We start from the raw sequence: 21,273 nt of genomic DNA, 5'->3' as shown, positions 1-21,273 counted from the left end.
GAAATATTAGGATGTTGCTAATTCAACTTCTCCAATAAATTTTGTTATACCATTTGACAAGAACATCCTTTCAAATTTAATTATGTTATTATTGAATTAACAACATCTTAATATTTCATCACAGAATATTATATATATATATATATAATATTATATAATAATAATATATATATCTGTGATGAAATATTAGGATGTTGCTAATTCAACTTCTCCAATAAATTTTGTTATACCACCTGACAAGGACACATCTTCAAATTTAATTATGTTATTAATATATAATATTATTATATTTTTATAATAAAAATTTATTTATATAAATAATTTAAAAAATAAAATAATTTTAAAAATTTAAATAAATATTATTTTATTATTTATAAATAATTTTTTTTAATTTAATTTAAAAAAATTATCCACGTGCATCCGGCACGGACCTTCGATTAGCTTCACGTAAGTTCGGATAGAATGTTTAAATTACGTTCGAGCTCCTTATTTTTCTTGCCATCACACCATCCTCTCCTCCCGGCCGAACCCAAAACCGTCTGCTAAAAGCCCTAAAACCTAGTTGGAAATCCCATCTGGAAATGTGACCGGCCGCCGTTAAAGGAGCTCCATCTTCTCGGAGGAGCTCTACCTCTATCAGAGATAAAGCTTCTGGGCTCTCTCTCCAGGTACTCTTCTTCCTCCCATTAATCCAACTTTCTTAATCTTGACGCATTGCTGCTATTCTTTAATCATCTCCAGTGCGTTCAATTTGTCTGCAATCTCTCAAATTACGGGGATAATAAGTTGATATGTACCGTGATTTGGTTAAATTTTGATGAAAGAGCGGTATTGCTTTGTGAAAGCATGACGTTTTGATATATAATATTATTTTTTGGGGCATGCTTATCAGTATAGGTTGGAAGAAATTGATTTGATGTTAGCATATCGGTAAAGATAATGATATGTTTTTGGGTCATGCTTGCTGGTTGTTAGCAGGTATCTTTCAAGAGTAGCTTGAACCAAGAGGATATCTTGTGGATACCTTTGAGAGTGTTGAGACGAAGCTTTGTCTAGTTGTGGTGATTCTTAACGAAGGTTCAAGAATGTTAAAATTATGCCTCGAACACCCAGACACAAGTGTCTTCTTGAATGGCAAACGCAGCAACCTTCATTCCTTCCCATTACACAAGTAATTCAACGTTGGGCAAGGAGGAAGTGAATTTAAGACATTCCTGATAGCAAAGCATCTCCTTCTAGAGATTCTAATTTGATGGTAGAGCCCCTGCAGAATAAAGAGCAATAGGAGGGGGAACTGGGGGAATGGGTTGGATGGCTTTTAGGAATCTGCTTGTCAAAATATTCACATCCTGTTCAGGTTTAGCTTGTAGCATGGAACTTGAACTTGTTCAAATTTAGATAGGTTAAGGAGTTGTAATCATGTTTACTTGGTTGTGATGCTTATCTTCTGGTTAAGAATCAGGTTTTAGCTATCTATAGGTCATTTAAGCATCACTTAGTGGAAAGGTCTACTCCTCATTTAGATAGGAAGTCCACCTAATTGAACAAGCTTTGCTGTTAATTTAAACTGGAAACTGTGCCTTGGAAGGTATCTATCTGCATTATCTTTTAATATAAACATAATATCTTAGTTTGAGCTGTTTCAAGTGATGATATAGCTTCATAGAAGTTCTAAACAGAGAGGTAAAATGTAACATCACTCATCTATCATCTATCTACAAAGTCAAATGAATCTGATGCAAATGGAGATTTGAAGGACATTGTTTGGGAGTTGGGCAATGTTATATTCTTTAAAGTGGTGCATATCGTACAAAGAGATGAACAGCAAATGGTTGGCTTATTATATGGGCTGCATGTATATTATTAGCTTAGAAAACTATTGGAAAGGCAACTGCCTAATATTTGCTAGATAAAATTGCTGCCATCGAGGGCATTTCATTTCTTTGCGTAAGTTTATTATGTTTGTCAAAGTATGGTGTGGATGATGAAACTAAGAAACAAGGTGAACAATCTCATCAGAATTTTGCAGACATTCTAATTCCATATAAAGCCTGTTTAGATGATTGGGCTGAAAATTCTACTGGATTCGTGGATTGAGCTAGTACAATTAGAATAATTATGGGTTTGTAGGCTGGGTTAGGCCTATGTTCATAAGAACCCCATAATAGTTTTGGAGTAGGCAGACCCAAATCCCATATGGAGAAACACAGACCTCATCAGATCTTTGTTTTCTCCCTATTAGATTTAGGCTGGCCCATTGAAGCTATTCCTGGGTTCTTGTAAATATTGGCCTAGCCCAGCCTATAAACCTATAATTTTGCTGGTTATACTGGCCTAATCTATAGATCGAATAGAATTTTGAGCCCAATTATGCAAATAGGCCCTTATATGCATGAACAAATATATGATGCATCGAAAACTAAGAATATGTAAATTCCTTTATGCCTACCCTCAGCCCACTATATGTTGGTGGGAAGTCAAAGGCAAATCAACTTTCATGAGGGAGGGGTATGCCATGAAACGAACATACTAGTTGACAAGTCCAAAGATTTATATTGTTGGTTTCATCTTTCAATCTAATGAAATTGAGTGGGAACCATAAAATTGTTCCCTTAGGCTTGGAAAGGATTTTTCTAAAGAGCAAAAGGGCCATTTTTTGTATGGGGAGTTTTACTCATCCTTTTGGTGCAAATTATAAGACAGAGACAATTAACATATTGTGCTAAAGATATTCAAAATATTCTCCAACAGCAAAATTGTGCATTTTTTTCATCGATATTGTTCAAGTAAATTGCTAGATTAAATTATCAAAGTGCAACCTCACTATTCACATAAACTAGCACATATGTTGTGTTTAATTAATGGATAAATGTATCCTTAGCTTATAAAAAATAATGTTTTAAGGGTGTCTGAATTGGAAAATCGAAAATTGCTATTCAGGTGTCTAAGAATCTGGCTAAAACTGCTTCAAGTGCAATAGAGATAATAGTTATGGTAAGATGAGGAAAGAAGGTGTTGCGGCAGAATTTCGTCTCGAGATTGGATCGATTGGAATTGGGCGGCGATAGCAGGACCTGCAACAAAAGTTTTCGATCGGAGGTGGCTCCGGTGGGAATCCTCCGATGCTCAAGTTAGAATTCTGGGCACCAGAGAAAAGGAGCGAGCGTGTAAGGAGAGAGGAGATTTCATATCTTGGGATCCTCTGTGGATCTTTATTTATAGGCAGAGACTGAAGAACTATGAGAGAAAGGAAAATCAAGCGATTAACCTTGACTTATTTGGAGAGATATGGCCATTATTTCTTCTTTATCTGCTCAACGGCCAGCTATTATTTGAATTTTGAAAGAGGTGGGGGATTCGAGGATCTTTCAGGATCAATTCTTTCTTTATATGCTTCACGTCTTCAGCTAGTATGAAATCACCTCCAACATAAGCTCTCCTATTCTCGAGTTCGAGTCAAAATTGGGTTGGGTGAAGGAAGTACTTCAAAATTGTCGAAGACGTGTTGAGAGTGTTTTCTTCCATCCCAGTTCGGTTACTGAAGTCTTTGTAGGCTTCGTTTGCTGAAAAGCGGGGAGTTTTTGACTTCGTCGGCTCTGCTTGCTGAAAAGCAAGGAACCTTTAAGGGTCCTGTAGTGTACCCCTTGTTTGTTGTTAGAATTAACAGGCTGAGGGTCCTTGTAGGTTAGTCCTCCGAAGGTCCTTTTGGGTTAGCCTCCACTTCTCATCAATTGGGGTCTTCATGGGTATTGGCTTCGCTGAAAAGCGACCATGGCCTTCGGAGGTCCTTATAGATTAGTTTCCGCTTCTCAAACTGATGAGATTTTCTGTCCATGTAGGTGGGATCGACGAGCATTGGGGATCCTTATTGGTTAGTCTCCATTTTCCATATGACTAAGATCTTTATAGATATTGACTCGCTGAAGAGCGAGTATGGCCTTCGGAGGTCCTTATAGGATAACCTCCGTTTCTTAGTCGTCGAGATCTTAAGTTACGGATCTGCACACAAAAAATGAGAGAACTCGTTGGACCGGCTCTGACTGGGCCTTCCAAATTTTTAGTTTTGGAGTAAAGAAAATAGATAATTAAAATCATGTTATCCCGTTATAGCTAGTTTGCCTCTAGTTGGCTTTCTCAAATCAACTTTGGGCTTCATTGGGCTTCACTTCGGCTTCGATCCTTCCTCTCAGCTGTTGGTCTTTGGCTTGATAGCCTGATCTTGATTTACTTAGGTTGGTCCTCTGATGATCTTTGGCCTTTTGGCGGTATTGACCTTATGAGGCTGATCATTTGATGACCTAAGCCTTGAGCTGTCTTTACTTCCGCTTGGTCCTCATTTCATCTTTGGGGCTCTTTACTTCAACTCAAGTGTTCGAGGACCTTTGCTCCTGCTTGGCCCTGTTTTTGTTTCGGTTTTGTCTTGTTTTGTGCCTTGGTTTAGCCTTGATGCTTACTTCGGATCAGATTTATTTTTGACTTCGGATCGGCTTGATTTTAGACTTCGGATGGGCTTAATTTAGCTTCGAACCGGCCCTTATTCTAAACTTCAGACTGGCTTTGATCTGACTTCAGATTGGTCTAATGGATTGGCCTTCATCTGGCTTCGGATTGGCCTGATCTGAACTTCGGATCAGCCTCCATCTGGGCTTCGGATTGAACTTCAGAGGAGGATTGTCGGGAGCCAGCGCCTCAGCGACAAATTGAGGCCCTAGAGCTGAACCTCCAATTCTCACAGAAAGAATTTGGGCAAAGCAATCGATTGGAGAAGATGGAGGCTTAATCTTGGCACTGACGATCTTTTTAGTGACCTTCCAGATTGCATCGAGCGTCTTTCGGATCTACAACCTTAAGAATGAGTTTGGCGCGAGCTTCGGATTCTTCAGCTAGTAGTGCCCCACCATCCTCCCATCAGCAAGGCTCACGGTCGCTCCCTTCCTGTGATCTTGCATTGTTCGGAATGCCTTCTGGGGCACTATTCCATCCGCTTGAAGAACTCATCTAAGGACTTTACCTTGCTGTCATCGAGGTAGAGTCCCAGCTCCTCATGCTTGTAAAGCCAATACACGCATCGATGCTGGGGGTATATCGGGTCTTTCTCGATGGTCCTCACCTTCTTCTCGATGTTGCGGCTGCACCAGTGTTGTCCGTGGATCAGGAAAGGTCCGCGGCGGAGGTTTTGGGCTCGATAGCAGCAGGACATTAAGCCAGTTCTTGCCAGTGGCCTCCATCTTCTTGAACAGGATCTCAGACTAGAAGTCCACGGCGATGGAGTGGACGAAGCTAATGTGGGTGCTGAAGCCGCATGCTTGCCGGAACACTTGAGGCATGTGAGGACGTCGTGGGAGATGGAGGCCCACTATGGGTTCTCCTGTATGCGGCCCACACACATTTGGTTCTCTGGGGCTGGGGCTTGTGGAGATGTCATGGGACCATGGCTGCCGCTGTCTTCATCCAAGATCGATCGATCTGAAGGGAGAATTGGATCGAATGCAGAAAAGGGAAAGGAGAGAGGGAAGAGAAGAGACCTGGATGGAGAGGTTGGGTGTGCATGGGGGAGATCAGGTCCACAGCTCTAGCAAGGCCAGATCTGGCTGCAGGTGGCTTCGGCGCGGCTGAGGCCGGATGCGTGCGGCAAAGCTCGGGTTGGCCGGATTGGGGGGAGATTGGTGCCACGAGCGAGAAAACCCAAACCTGGGGAGGATGGATGGCCAGATCTAAGAAGGGTCGACACCGCGGGATGTGAGGCGCATGCGTGTTGGTGACTCTGGTGTCGGCAGGTGTCGACTGCGTGGGAGATCTCGATGTTGGGAAGGATGCGAGCGAGAGCGGTAGGGGACTTCGTTGCTGACGGGCACACATGGGGTCTCAGTGCCGTCGAGCGTGCAGGAAACTTCAACGTCGGGGGATTTCGGTGCGAGGGAGGCCTCGACACTGGCAGAGGAGCCTTAGTGTCTTCTTTCCTTTTTTTTTTCATTTCGCTGGGAGAAATTATTGCGTACGCCAAGTTCAAGTGGCCTTAGGTGAATCCAAAGCATATGTACGGCGGATAGAGTATAACCGGGAATTGGTGGAGCCTATGGGGTAGCGTAGCACTGGTGAACCCCTGGTGCATGCAGTACAGAGGTAATAAAAAGGGGCTCGAATCTCATGTGGTCGTAGAGGGCATGAAGCCGAGCCATGGGGCTTGGGCCCTTTTCGGATATTGGGATCAAATGTCGGGCGTTATTGGCCATTGCTGGGATTGGCATCTCAAGTGCGGGCCGATGGCTTGTAAGTGAAGATGCCGAGGAAAGCTTAGGAATCATAACTCGCACTTATAGTGGTGCCATAGCTTGTGCTTGTAGTGGGGCCGTGGCTTTTGCTAGCGGCCAATCCGAACTTCATAGGCTTCGCTGTTCCTATTTGATAGTACCTCTGTGGATCGCTCAGACTCCAAGGTTGTTGTAGCGAAATCCCATCTAGCTGCCAAAAAATATAGGTTCTGAGTATGATGAATCCACGAATATCAAGTTGTGGGAGCTCCGAACCCGCTCTTCTGGGATGTCCTTGAAGATGAGGAAACGTGGATCCTTCTCTGTTTAAGGAGCGGAATTAGAAAGATCTTAATCCATTGCAATTTTTCTGTGATTTTTCTTGTTTGAAACTTGCCAAAATTTCAAATTAAATTTTGAATATGGATAGGAGGGCAAAAATGGTCCGAGAATCGAGGGATCCTCATAATCTCTTTCCTTATTTGAACTTTGCCAGAAATTTAAATTTCAAATTATGAATGAGGGAGCAAGAATGATTTGGGAACCGAGGGATTCCCGTAATTTTTTTCCTGATTAGGATCTCTTTTCTCATTTGGAGCGCCAACCTCCCAGTTTCGAGTCCGATTAGAATAATTTGGAGGGCGTTGATTGTTTGGCGGTGATTAGATCTGATCACCGTCAGTTGATTTGTAAATGGCCGGATCACCTGGCCAATTTGGAGGTAGACGATCTGAATCTTGTCGGCGTTAATGTAGCATGATGAAACTCCTGTTGAATATTTGCTTCTTTCTGTAAATGGGTCAGAACCCTTCCTCTAGCATCAGTCTGTTGTGGCAGAATTTCATCTCGAGATCGGATCGACTGGAGTTAGGCGGCGACGGCAGGATCCGTAAAAAAAGTCTCCGACTGGAGGTGGTTCCAGCAGGGACTCTTCGACACTCAAGTTAGAATTTCGGATAATAGAGGAAAGGAGCGAGCGTGTAAAGAGGAGATTTCATACCTTGAGATCCCCTATGGGCCTTTATTTATAGGCAGAGGCTGAAGAGCCGTGAAAGGAAGAAAAATCAAGCGGTTAGTCTTGGCTTATCCGGAGAGATATGGCCATTATTTCTTCCTTATCTACTCAGCGGCCAGCTGTTGTTTGAATTTTGAAAGAGGCGGGGGATTAGAGGATCTATGAGAATCAATTCTTCCTTTATATGTTTCACATCTTTGATTAGTACGAAATCACCCACAACAGGGGGTATTGATGTGCATAACTTGTTAACGAGACATTTGTTTTAAAATTCATTTGCACTTCAATTTGATACATCGATCACCATCTAAAAGGGCACTTGGCATTCAGGAGTGCTCGGAGTTTAATGACGTGGGAAGAATTCTCCTATGCTTTCCTGGTGTCATGCTAAAACTACGTAGTCACACCAACAGCTCGCCATGTATTTACAGCAAACTTTAAGTAGGCATCGGCCAACTATGATGACTGATTGATAATAATCAATTGATCAAGATTTGATTTATTTATTTATTTATGAAACTTGGTTAGATTTCATGATTGTCAACTTGCCATTGATATAAAAAAGCCATGCAAGAGGCTATGTATGGGTAGGTACTCAAGGAATTAACTACCAAAAGGAAGTTGCTTTTCAAAGCAACCACTAAATGAACTTAAAGTAACCACCAAAAGCATGTAAAAACTGCCTGTAACCATCAGAGGGAACTTATTCTTGAAATTAGTTACCTCCCTCCAGTATAAGAAGATAAACAATATTTTATTTGGCTTCTCTTGACATCACATGACATATGGCCATGGACAAACTTCCTAAGCCTTCATTGTATATATTCTATAAACTTTTTCCTTAGAATGGAGGTCCAATTTGCTCTAGGTTCTTTTTCTCCCTAGAGGTTCAACCTACTCTAGATTTTGTCAGTGTACTCTTTTTATTTAATGCTATTTGAAGTTGTATTCTTCTTTTTTTGTTGAATGATTCTTTATGTATCTCATCTTTCTTATGTGAATGAATCTTGCAATCATTCTTTTCTTCTTGCATTGGAAGATATGTGAGAGATTCCAAAGAGGAAATATTGTTATCTTCTTGTAGCATGGGGTGAAACTAGGATCAAATCGGAGGCAATTCAATTCATTGCTGCAGGTTATTATTTGATCGTATGGTGAATGTTCTGTCCTTTTTAGTTAGTCACCGAAAAAAAAGCCCACGAAGGGATTGACAACCCCCTTCATCGAACATGGCAAACTTGATGACCCTCCAAAAAGTTTCCAAGTGGGAAAGACAATCCCAATGGTGTCCATCAACATAAGACTTGCTCATCCAATCCAACATACACTAGCTAGGCTTCATGCTTGAGGAAGATGATTATGCTATAAATCTCATCGAAGGAGTGTAGAAACATCGGAAAGAATTATCTAATGAAAGAATTGATGTTTTTGGAATGTAGCATGACACAAAATTAAGGTGAAGATATAAATTCTTGGTAACTCTACATAGCAACGCTCACCAAACTGATGCGAACTTGGCGATTCAGCCTTCATCGAACTAATCTGATACCAAATTGGGACAAGCCTTCATCAGTCGGGTTAGCTTGTTTATAAAACCCCATCCCCCCTCCCCTCCATTCAGCCAAAGGATAAAAATGGCTCTCAAAGCCTCTCCCCCCACCCCTCCAACATTGGTCGTCACCTTGCTCCCCTCTTATCTCTTGCAAAAAGGGTTCTGCTGCCGCCTATCTCTTCCTCCCTCTCCTTCTACCTCCCCCATCTTGGTTAGCCCCTCTCTATCTCCCCCCCTCCTCTCTCTTCTTCTTCCTTCCACCCTCTCCCTCTCCCTCCTCTCGGTTCGGTACACTCCAACTTGGTATGGTACATATCGGTATTGTACGAAACCGGTTGTGGCTGGTATCAGCTCTGGTACTAATTCAGCGAATCTTGCTATATAGTATCAGAAGATATTAGCTGTAAGTTTGGAATCTTAAACAAGCAGGTTAAATTGTTCAAATGGGCAAGATGATTGATGGTGGAATTGTGATCTACATTTTTCCTGTGTGCAGGTTGATGAGACCAAGTAAGTTGAATATCAATTTAGAAATTATGGATTTGGTCAGAATGTTTATCGAGCAGAGGTTTGCAAATTAGTTAAACCTGGCGTAATGTGTGATTGAGTGATTCAACTATTTAAAGGAAAAAGGATGAACCGTAGACCATACCTTCCAAAGTTCAAATCATGTTTCGCTACCCTAACTCTATCATACAAAGATGGAAGGATAGATAGGGATGCCACAACAGATGAAAACAGGGTGGATGACATGGAGATGATGTTCTAGATGATGTTATGTGATGTTCAAATATCTTGGGATATTAGGAGAATTATATATGATAAAGCAGCTTATGTTTTGAGATGGGAAAATGTCAGATAGTTGGGAAGGTACATGAGCATATGATGAATGAAATAAATGGGTATTTTGAAGAGGATTTTTGGTCAGACGAGGGAGGATATGATTCAAAATGAGGGTACAAGAGGAAATTTACTAGTGGTATCAATAGAGGATTCAACAAGAAAGATGTATTTTGAGTCTTTGAGATGGGAGGAATTTCATAGTTATGCATTAGAATCCCATCAGGCTCTCTTTTCCTTTTTTTCTTTTTCTTTTTTTTTTTTTGGGTCCTTTGTTGCTAGATTGGCATTCACATAACAAAAGAGATATCAGAAACCAGTGAATGTATATTATGCAGTAACACTAATTTTACTCAAGATGCTCTCCTTAAGCTCGGCAGTGATCACAGTCTATACTTTTTTAAGTTGGCTAAGGAATTCTTTTAAAGTTTATAGTTACAGAATCAGTAATTTAATTGTGTGCAAGTAGAAGATTTAGAAACTTGTTTGAAGCCGCAATGTGATCTTGGAAATTTCAGAATATATTCTTTTTCAGAAAAGAGCAAATCATTGAACATATTCAAGGTCTTTGATGTGCTAGAGGCACTATTGGCTAGTCAACAGATGTCTTTGTCTGAAGTTCAAAATAGAAAAGAAATGAATGCAGTGTGGTCATCTTCTTTTAGTTATTAAGTTTGCTTTTGATTCATTGATTAAGAAAGACAGCAACAGCTGCTAAGCTAATATATGTCATTTACCATGCTGATTTTCCATATAGGTTCTCCCTGGTAGATGGTCTAATTCTCAGTCATCTAATATATATATATAAAAACGGAGGCCTCTCGGAGAAGAAGCCTCTATTCGCCATGTATGTATTTTTTTTTAAACCATTGATTGCCACGTGTCCAAAGCAGTATTTTTTTTTCTCTTTGGCTTCAACACGACAGAGAGCCGCGGACGGGCCGAAGGCGGATACCAGTAGGGACAACATACGCATACTGAAAATTTCCAATGAAATTAGACCCAGTGAAAACCAAAAGATGGGGGAAATGTGCTACCTTGATAGCCTTGATGGCGTACTCGATCTGGAATAACCTTCCCTTCGATGAGAAAGTGTTGACTCCTCGGTCGTACTCAGTCCTTGAATCAAAAAATAAAAAAGAGATCAGTAGTTTGATTGGAAATATACGAAGATTTACCAAAGAGATGGGTGCGATTCGAGTAAGGAGGGCTTACCTAGTAAGGAACATCTCGAAGAAAGGATTGGAAGCGCTAATCCTAGAGATGGGTCGAGGGAGGGGGAGAGAGAAAGAGGAGCAGTGAGGGGGTTTTAGCTTTGAGGTCTGGTCCCTAGCCCTGTGAGAGAGGGGAAAAAAAGGAAGACGAAGCGGATTGCCACGCCATGTGGGGTCTGGCCGTTGCCGCCACCGCCGCCTGTGGGTGCCGTGGAGAAGGTGAGACCTAAGACCGCCACACCGCGCAGGGTCTCGCCGCCACAGCCACCTGTGGGGGCCTTGGAGAAGGCGGCGCCAGCGCCTAGGGGGCGTCGGAGGGGGGAGTGGCGAGGCGGGGGCGAAGGATGGTAAGGAGGGTGCAGGGCTCTTAGAAGAGCTTGAGTTCTGGTCCCTAACCCTGTGAGAGAGAAATAAAAAGAGGAAGACGAAGCGGAGGGAGGAAGCGGCAGGAAAGAGGGTCGTTTTAGGAATAAAGATAATTGGTTTGGATGAACAGATATTTTGATTGGATCGAGGTGAGTATAGGATTCGAAACTCTTCTCTCTCCTCTTCACTTCTTTTTTTTTTCTTTTTCTTGGAAAAAAATATCGATCCAAACTTATTTTCGTATTCAAATTTATTCTGGATAGAGATTTAGATATCTAAATAATATATATATATTCCCTATTCATCCGCGGCCACTGCCAAGCCCAAGAAGAAGCCCGTCGTCATCCCTTACAATGACAACATGATAGCATTCCCCAAGAGCCCCCAAGATTCCGAGGGGTTTTCCCAGCGAGATGTGATCGATCCCGATGATGGGGTCGCGAATGTCGATGGGATTTCCCAATGAGATGCAATCGATGCAAACGAGGAGGCCGGAATTCTATCGCGATGGCTCACGGGATGAGGAAGGCCAACGAGTGCTGGGCCGCTGAGAGGGGGGTCGGCCTAAGACCCTTTCCTCTGTTTCAAGAAGAACAAAAAAAAAAGAAGAAAATGAGAGGAAGAGAGAAAAGCCAAGATTCTGAGGGATTTTTCCGACGAGATGCGGTTGATCCCGATGATGGGGCCATGAATGTCGAGGGGATTTCCCAATGAGAAGCAGTCGATGCAGACGAGGAGGTCGGAATTCGAGCGTGGGTTCTGGAAGGTGAGGGTGGCGATGGCTTATGAGATGAGGGAGGCCGACGAGTGCTGGGTCGCTGGGAGGGGGGTCGGCCTACGACTCCTTCCTCTGTTTCAAGAAAAAAAAGAAGAAAACAAGAGGAAGAGAGAAAAGAAAAAAAAAGGAAAAAGAAAAGGAAAGAAAAGAAAAGATAAAAAAAGGTTTGATATCTGAAACAAAAGAAAAAAATAAATATAGAAAAATTACATGAAAAGAAAAGGTGGAATCTCCGAATGTTTATGCAAGCACCATATGTTTATTAATAATCTTGAAAGTTCGCAGTCCCCAGCTTGCATCTTAAGAAAGAATTTGGAGGGTTCAATTCTAAAGATTGCATGGGTTAAAAAATTTATTAGATTTGTTTCGTATTTGGTATTTAAAATTTACTAATAAAAGATAAATATATACTTTAGATCATTAAAGAAAAAAATTTATATATTAGATATTTTAATATCATATCTCTTGCTCATATCCATTACAATTTGTTTATGATAAACTTTAATTTGGTTCTATTCTTTTCTGTTCTTTAGATACCGATGATAATTTTATGTGGAGAATTATATCAGATTTGCATCGTTTATTTTTTTCGATAAAGTTGCTCAACGGTTAACAGACAAATCAACTAAAGAATTATGCATGTATAAGATATATATAATATATATTTTATATTTTATTCATCTAACAAATTATTTGATGATATTGAGTCATATATTTCTCTTTGTGCAGAAAGATGATGATTCTATTATTCTCTTAGAAATCAAAAAAAATATGAAAAAAATTATATTTTTCAAATTAAAGTTGATGAATACAATGTCAAAGAAGAAGGATTATGCTATACTGTTCTTAAAATAATTTCGAATGATGCATGCAACGAAACAGAAGACGAGAAATCAAGAAAAATCTATTGTGAGTAATGTATTTTATTCTTTTATATATGGATGATTATATTTATATATTTTATTTTAATTGATAATAAAATCTTTTTTTGCAGATTGAAGTAAATAAGGATGAAATTTTTGATATTGATACGACTATGAAGAAAAGAGATGTGTCGGGATGCAAATAAGTAGTCGTGCTCTGCCTAAGAGAAAAATAATTATGTTACTTCTTACAATCTGGCTTTATATTTTTATTTCAAACGTTTGATATCATTTATGATGTCTTTTATATTATGTTGTATTTTTAATTTACAAAAATATTATCTCAAAAAAAAATAATCACATGCCATGCATCGCATAGGGTTCTAAGCTAGTTCTAAATATATTTGGCTTCCTTTGCATTTGAAGACTTGATATATTTCAGGAATACAGGACTGTGCCACATACATCAATACTCTTTAGCATCTATAACCAAGACAACAGCATTAGAAAGCAACTAATCCATGGGATGACATCAAAACGTCTGCAGGATGCCTGGCCTTTATAATCTTAATGAATATTTTGGTCATACTGATGATAAAGAGCTATGCTGCATTAGTTGTCTGCTATGGATTTTCTCAATCCTCCAGTTGACCAAATGTTTGTCCTTTACATTGCTGTTCACCACGCAAATTTTGATTGTTTTGACTCAGGCACGTCAGCTGGATTGGCTGCTTTAGAAAGTGCTTCTGTTGTAAATTATGAATGTTATGGTATGAGTACTCGTGAAAATAAAAGTTTCCTGAAACAGAAAGGCAATGTTCGTGTAAATTTTCATTACTTCACTATTATGAACTTCTTAGAACTTTCCGCTTCAGAATTCCTTCTAATATGCATTCAGAACTTAACTCAGAAAGTTACATCCACAAATTTTTATAATTTACAGAATTTTTCTGTTGGCTTTTGATGGAATAAATTTTTTTCTATCTTCCTATTATTAGAAATGCATAATTATTTCTATTCTTGGATGCTAATGCTTTTATGAAGTGAAGGGAGTCCATTAATATCGGCATTGCGAAGGTCTTGAAAATAACTAAATTATATGGGACGTTAGGTATCGCCAAGGAACCTTTCTGCTCACTTATTGCCATGCTTGTGGGTTGCAAGTTGGGGGGAATCGATGGAAAAATTTCTTAGAAATGGTATCTTTATCTTTTCAGAAAGTGCAGGTGACCTACTACAGATTTGGAATCCATTGAAAGATGATATTTTGTGGTTAGAAAGAAGCGTGTAAATAAGTGGTCCATTTCTTCAAAAACATCAAGTTCAGAGTGCACATTGGATATCGCCGTCTCTTTAACCCATGCAAAACATCAGATGATAAGATAGAACACTTCACATTAGATACAGTTTCAGTAAATTCTTGCAGTGTTTCTCTGGAAAAAAAAAAAGGGAAAAAAAAAGAAGGGGAAAGAAAAGGAGAAAGTCTTGCGCTCCTATACTAGCAGATGGTATGACACGGGAGCTCAGTGGACTTCATTTGGATAGCTAGACTCTTGGCATGGTCTGCAGATGACTCCAGAAAAAGGTGAGAAGACATCAAAGAAGAGGAGGTCAGCCTCTGTTTCCTGAGGTCGGCATCCGTCTTTTTGATGGTCCAAATTGGTGGCTGTTCCTACCAAAGTGAGTTGAGAGGCAAGTCCCCGGTTGCTATCTGAAGCACTTTGTACAAAAAAAATGTCATGTTTAGAACGAGCTAACAGTCGATTCTTTCTTAAATATCATGATGATTTATGTTTGCTTAAGATAATCATGAATGGTGTGAAAGAGTTGAATTCATGTCTTTTTCCCTTGGTGAACTTGTTTGTCGTAACATATGAATATTAGAGTCATTCTCTTGGAGGGAATTAAAGCAGATGCAGAAAACCAATGATATGGTAGATTGATTTATCTGCACCTTGGAATATCCATAATCCATTAGAAGTTTGTACTTGCTAGTTAATGTCTTTTGCTGTATATTAGAAGTATCTCTGACCTATTCATCGTTGCAGGGCTACTGGGTAGCTGCAGATGTCAGACTGGAGCAAGTGGGTTGATGGACTGTGACCTGGCCTGAATCCATCAACTGTGAACCTAGTGCTCCGTGCATCTGAAAATGAAGAACAGCGGCTTGGGCGAGGTGTCTCAGTCATCCAACAAGATGTAAGCTTAATATTGGTTAGCTGACAAAACCAACTGATGGTGGTGCTTCATGACCTAAACCACCTGAAATTGGATCCAATTAGTTGATTGGGTTAACCATGAAGCGTAGGTTAAAATTGTAGACCCGAAAGTGGTCAAGTCACACTGGATCCAAATAAATTCACCTTGAATGCATGTTGAATGGTACAACTCTTTGTTACCACAGGACTGTGAGTGTCCCTGTCCCTGCAACTTTTCCATGTAATTTAAGAGTTCAACCAAACAGTCCTGGTCCTGTGGTCAAGGAGTTGGTATGGACGAGCACCCATTGCTCACTAATCGCACTCTATTCACTCCATATCTGTTATTAACAATGCTACAAATCAGACATATTATACTACCAACTTTGCAGATGTGTTCCAAAAAAAAATTTGAGAGCCAGCTCGTGATAAATTAAAAGGCACTACCTTCACTTTGGCAGGCAGGTGCCAAACCAACTCACCATGATTGGTTGCCGTACAAGCTGCTTTTATCACTAAATACTAGCCACATAATAATGTGGGATATCCACGGCCACAAGATGCGAGGAGTCTTCTTTGTTTGTAGTCAACCTTTTATGTGCACGCATATGTTAGCAATCGCTGCCTGCCGAAGTATGTCACGACTTTTTGCCTCTTTGAGGTGAACCTTGCATTGAATAATTGTGTGGCCACAAACAAAGGAGGAATTATTAGATGGATCAGATTTAGTGGACCCGTCCAAATCCCAAGGCATATGTATGGTGGATATTAGGATGAATTCTCATATTTATTTTGATCTTGAATAGTTTAAGTAGGAGAGGGCAGAGGTAATTGAGGTAAGAATTCATCCTATCGTTCATATCGGATGTAGTTTTGGGAGGACTCTCCTTTGGTTGCAAAATAAGTGCTAATCATTAATAGGTTAAGTTCTTTGCACTCGTTTTAACATACGAGTAATTATCTCAGCCTATGGGCTGCACTTTGGTTGGGATTAAGTAGGAATAAAAGTCTTCAATGCCTAATCCTACCTTATTGGATCTAACGATTGCTGGAGCACTTTGGTTCGATCACTTTTCTCGATGGTGAAATAGGAAATTCTAATAAGTTGATATGCAATAAATGCTTCATCTTCCTCTTCTTAATCCACTAAACCTTTAACATCTCATTATCCCACCTTGCTGAAAAAGCAAAATAATTCACCTCTCCATTTCTTTGTCTAAAGTAACTTCACGCCTTGACCCAAGTACCATATCAATCTAGAATTAACATATCATGCTATTGAATTATAAAAAGTTATCTCTGTCTAAAATGGCTCTCTCTTTTCTTGACCCACTAATCATACTTAATATAAAAATAACATACTTTGTTGAGAATGCGGAACACTTAAAGCCACCATCACTTTCTTTATTTCACGCCATTTAACTAGATTGATTTGACATTGTTATTCACCAATCAAATGCAGCCACATGCTGGAATAATTTGCTTCAGGTTATAATACAAAGGTGGTACCATCTATTTTTCCAAATGCCTGGTCTATCTTTGAGAACATGTGGATTGCTAATGAGTGTTTGACAAAAACAATTAAAATAAGTGGCATAAAGGGGCTCTTACTTCATGTTAACCCCTAAAGTTCGAGGCAACACAGAGATGTCCAGTTTTAGTCAAGTTCAATAGCCTTGTTAGACCATCAACAACCTTCGATGTTGGCAACAGAGGGCACCAAGGAATAACCAAAAGCCTTATCCTGTAAGCAGAGTAAATATGGTCCCAAACTACTCCTTTAAAAAAAAAAAAAAAATTCAAAGGCCAACCATTTCTTTATCTCCTATTTTAATGACAAAGAAGTGGAAAGCTACACACTTATGAGTTGAGAATTTTCGAAGGCATGCGGTTGACGAGGATGACGACAGGTGAGTGGAAACAAAGGCATGTGGTCCTCAACTTTGAATCTTGCCAAAGGTTGGAAAGAGCATATTGTACTTTACCACTAGGTGGTGAGAAAGTGGACGCCTCCATGGGACCCCATCAAAAGTTTAGTGCAAAAAGACATGGAATCCTTGAATATTTTTTCCCCTCCTTTCCCTCCATGTCTTGCTCCAATATAATACAACCAAGGAAACCAAAAGGCTAAGATAGAATAAAGGAGAATCTTTACGCTAACATTATTGGAGGATATCATGGTGGTAAAAAGTGATACTAACTCAGTTTATATATGGGGAAGGTTACATTTCACTTGTTTATTTGAAATGCAATGCCTTGTTTGATCTTTATCCATTTTATCTTAGTAAAAAAGCAAGTCATGGGATTCGACAGTAATTAAATTATGAATATAGGTCAGAATAAAATTATACTGTAGAATATATCTTCTGATCTGCCAGAAAATTTTACCACCAATGTGCCTAAAGGCTTTTGTTATTAAAGACCTAGTGAAAAGTGTGACACCAATGGCACGTACATTTTAAGCAAATAAAGAATTTTATCTAACTAGACATTTTGCCAACAACATAATTCGTTTTCAAGCAAATATAGTTTGTTTTTGGAATTTTTGTGTTACCATTCAGGCTTTGAGGAAGTGCTGGTATGCTTAATTTATTTGACACTAAAAATCAAGCCAATTGAGAGAAGTATTGTTCTACTCATTTAGTTGGAGATTTCAAAGCAGATATGGATTCTCTAATGTTATCCATATATCTAGATGCCGTGATTAATTTATGGGCGTTTCAGTTAGGGATTAGGTACAGGTACATGATAGACCTAGGTTCCCACTTAGCCATTATATATTGTGATGCAATACTTTGCCAATTGGATTATTGGAGGTCTTATTAATTTGCACAGTGTCTTTGCATGGCTTCCAGACTCCCCATAAATCGCTAGGCTCTTTCAGGATTGGTCTACTACATATTGCTTAGGCAAACATTAAAAAATTGTAGTATAATTTTCTGAGAAATGTTGTAATTTAATGATGCGTGTCAAATCATGAGTTTTTTTTTTGGTTAACATTGAATTACTCTACCAACAGCAACGTATGGCTACTTTAGTTTTTTTTTTTTTTTGGTAAATATGGCTACTTTTTCAGTAGGGCTAAAGAGTAGCAAAGGCATCAAGTCTTTATCAAATGATGAGAGCCTTTTATTTTAAATATTTGACCTGCACTTGAGAAATCTAGCCAAGCACAAACATTATAATCATAAAGGGGGCGTTTGGTGATCTAATTTAGATCATCGTAGTGATCTAAGATCACCGTTGATACAAATCCTCCTATGATCTAATCACTAGTAATCTAAGATCACTATGTTTGGTTTGCCATAGTACAGTGACTAAAGATCCGAATATACATGTACAAGCTACTTGTTTGATATGCTATGAGAATTCAAAATCATCGACCATATAATATCAAAAATATCGTTGATAACTTGTTTGGGAGTTGAGATTGAGGATTGGGATAGATAAAATTTTAGAATAAAATTAAATAGATTTTTTCTCTTTCTAATCACTATGATGAGAGAGTGAAGGATTTCCTTCTCTTCCGTGGAGATGACACTCCAACTATCCGCACGCGTTCCTTCTCTTCTATGGATAAGACGCCTCAATTATACACCCTATATGTATGAAAAAATATTACGGCAAAAAAAATGATTTTCTCTTTTTAAAAATTTCTGATATTTTGGTTAATCATATATATATTATAAAATGGAGCAAATGCGTTCCTGCATCTCTGTCCGCCGTGTGGGCATATCTCTGTCTGCCACATGTCTACAAGAGAAAAAAATGACGCGGCGGACAGGAGCGTGGTCGCAGGCGACGTCGGGCCAAGAGCAGTGGTCGGGGTTGGCGGGGGCGTTCCAGCCAACGAGGTGGTGTCGAGGTCGAAGAGGGTGGACTTAAGGGAAAGGAGGGCCGCCTGCTCGTTTGCCGCAGCCTGACCGTCCGACAACAGTGCTCTTGCAGAAAATGGTTGGAGAACGTAGAGCATGAGGAGGCAGAGCGGCGGCATTCTCTCGCTCGCTCGCTGTCAAGTGTTTATTGTTTTGTGCCGGACTTTGGCTTTAAGGAGGTGATTTGGTGGTGGGCATGGGTTTTATGGAGGAATTCAATTTTTATTTTATTTTATTTTTTTAACATTTAGAGGATGTGAGATTTTTTTTTTGTCCTGTTTTGGGGTTTGATATGTGGGGTTTATCCAATCGAGGGATGGGGGTGGAGGCCATATTTCGGACTTTGTTTTGTATATGATTTTGAAAGAGAAAACATTGGGAATCATATATATATATATATATATATATATATATATATATATATATATATATATATATATATATATATATATATATATATATAATATAAAATGGAGCAAACACGTCCCTGCATTTCCGTCTGCCATGTGGGCATGTCTCTATCAGCCACATGGGTATAAAAGAAAAAAGTTGGGAGCAAACGCATCATAAAAAAGTCAGAAAGAGGTGGGTGAGGGCTTGGTCAGACCATTGATGAAGATACGCTCCGTCCACCATTTTTCGTTGGCGGAGGTTGGGATAATGACAGTGGAGGCATCCATGGAGACAGGGATAACGGTGATGGAGGCATCGATGGAGGCGAAGATGACGGCGGCTGTTGCCCAGCTATGCAACCCAAGAGGGGAGGGTGAATTGGATTTTTGAAAATTTAAAATTAATCTAGAACCACAAGGATTAAGTAATAAAAGGCAAGTTAGTTGAAGTGAGTGATTTAAGCAAAGTGAAGATATTAGATGCAAGAGTGTAAGAAGGAAAAGAAAATAAGATAGAGAACAAGTAAGCACACCACAAACAACCAAGATTTATAGTGGTTCGGTGCCAACCTTGCACCTACATCTATTCCCCAAGCTCCTACTTGAAAATTCAAATCCACTAAATCGTATTCAACAAGAATACAACGTTGGTACCTCCGACTCTAGCTATCCCAAGCTAGAATACTTATTTTTTGGATACAAACCAACCCAATACAATTCGATTCAAGGTTCGGATCAATCTTTTCACATTTTGGAACCCTTCCAAAACTAAAGATCAACTCAAAAATAGAGTATAACAGTTAATCACATAGAAATACAAATGTAGCTCCTTTAATGAGCAAATAAGGCTTTAAATACATTTTACACAATAATAAAGAAGCTTTTCTGATTCTTCTCAAGGTTGTTGAAGACTTGAATGAGCTCTTGAGGGGTTGGTGAACTTGAAATGAAAGCTTCTTTAACTTCAAGAAGGCTCTTTGCTTAGGGCTGAAATGAATGCTTGAAAAACCTTCTTTATTGCCTCCTTTAAGTGCCTTTTATAGCTTCAAATGATGGTAGAGAGTGATCTGGATAGTTTTAGAGCCGTTGGAGATTATTAAATGAGCATTAAATATGCCAAAACGAGCTGAAAAACTAGCCGTTACAGAATTTTTTCGTCGCAGGGGTCGACTCATATACATGAGTCGACTCATAGAGTCGACTACTGTGGCACAGAACAGAAAATGATTGTTCTGTAATTTTAGCGTGCACAGCAACAAAGGTCGACTCATAGGGTTGACTCATGTACAGGAATCGACTCATGAGGTCGACTCAATTGGATGTGCCAGCCAAAAAATAGCGTGCCGTTCAGCCCCATTTGACATAAGTCGACTCATGGGGTCGACTCAATTTTATAAACATTATTTTCTTTCAAAATATACATCCAAAAATTATAAAATTTCTTCCAATAGATTACAAATCTTCTGTTCTTGCTCTTGAGGCTTTCGAATTAGGACTTAGTAAAATTATGATTTTGCCCTTGAAAAATAATAAATCTTTTTTCAAGCCAAAATTATTAGTAACCTCCTCAAATACTTTATAATCTTCAAAATCAATTCAAGGAGCAACAATCTTCCCACTTTTGATGATGACAAAATACTTGAGCAAAAGCAGAGTATAACATATATAAAGCATTGAATATGAATTTCAAATTTATGAAGATGTATCACTTAAATATCATAGCCAGTTATTTGAATAAAATACATCATGAGTAGTTTGAAGATCAATTTGAAATTTACTTATTAGATCATTTGCTTTGAAAATTACTGACAATTTTGGTTCTTTGACACATTTGCTTTGATAATTTTGCTCATTTGCTTTGACAATTTTGCTTATTGCTCTCGATTCTATTTCTCTATTACTTATTGCTCGATCTCGATTTTTGATTCT

The 21,273-nt window shown here is 39.2% G+C and overlaps 1 long non-coding RNA gene across 1 annotated transcript; it reads left to right on the top strand.

Moving 5' to 3' along the window:
* Positions 1-491: 491 nt before the first annotated feature.
* Positions 492-15,415, top strand: LOC105046791 (uncharacterized). The gene is made up of 4 exons (XR_832334.3): positions 492-668; positions 13,011-13,990; positions 14,097-14,571; positions 14,928-15,415. It is a non-coding gene; the product is annotated as an uncharacterized lncRNA (long non-coding RNA).
* The last annotated feature ends 5,858 nt before the right edge of the window (positions 15,416-21,273 follow it).

The sequence above is a fragment of the Elaeis guineensis genome, chromosome 6 (assembly GCF_000442705.2).
Source record: "Elaeis guineensis isolate ETL-2024a chromosome 6, EG11, whole genome shotgun sequence".
NCBI lineage: Eukaryota > Viridiplantae > Streptophyta > Magnoliopsida > Arecales > Arecaceae > Elaeis > Elaeis guineensis.
The sequence above is the reverse complement of the archived record's forward strand: the minus strand, read 5'-3'. Positions and strand labels throughout refer to the sequence as shown.